The sequence below is a fragment of the Candoia aspera genome, chromosome 10 (assembly GCF_035149785.1).
Source record: "Candoia aspera isolate rCanAsp1 chromosome 10, rCanAsp1.hap2, whole genome shotgun sequence".
Taxonomy (NCBI): Eukaryota; Metazoa; Chordata; class Lepidosauria; order Squamata; family Boidae; genus Candoia; species Candoia aspera.
Window position 1 is genome coordinate 13,072,120 of NC_086162.1, and position 543 is coordinate 13,072,662.

Consider the following 543-nt stretch of genomic DNA (forward strand, 5'->3'; position numbering starts at 1 on the left):
AAACGGAGAAAGTGGGTACTGGGCAGCCAAGGTAGAAGTAGGAGCTCTCAAGAGCAGTTGCAGTAGCCAGTGGGATCTGACATCTATTCTAGCCGTTCTTCTGTATAAACCCAGCAACACACTGCCTCCCTCCCTTATCTGCTGCCAAGCAGCTGAGCACAGGAAACTGAATTCTCAAGCTCTCCTAATGATGGTGATTTCTTATTTTAAAAAGATTGGGGGGGAGGGGATCTGACATCTCTCTTGGACATTGGAAACTATGTACAGGAAGCAGAATAAAGGAGGGGGGCTGTCAATCACAGTCCTTAAGGGTTGGTATGGAGAAGAGAAAATTCTTCACATTGCTCAGCTCTGCCTTTTAAATGCTGTCTCCTTGGCTAAAGTGTTTTTAGGGAGCTATTGATGTTATTATGGAAGCATGTCTCTACACACACATTCACACAATATTCTAGCCAATGGAGGCATCTATGAGAGATAGTTCATTGTGTTTAAATGGAGGTAAGGGGTGGGGAGAGACAGAAAGAGAGAAAGAGAAAGGGTTCC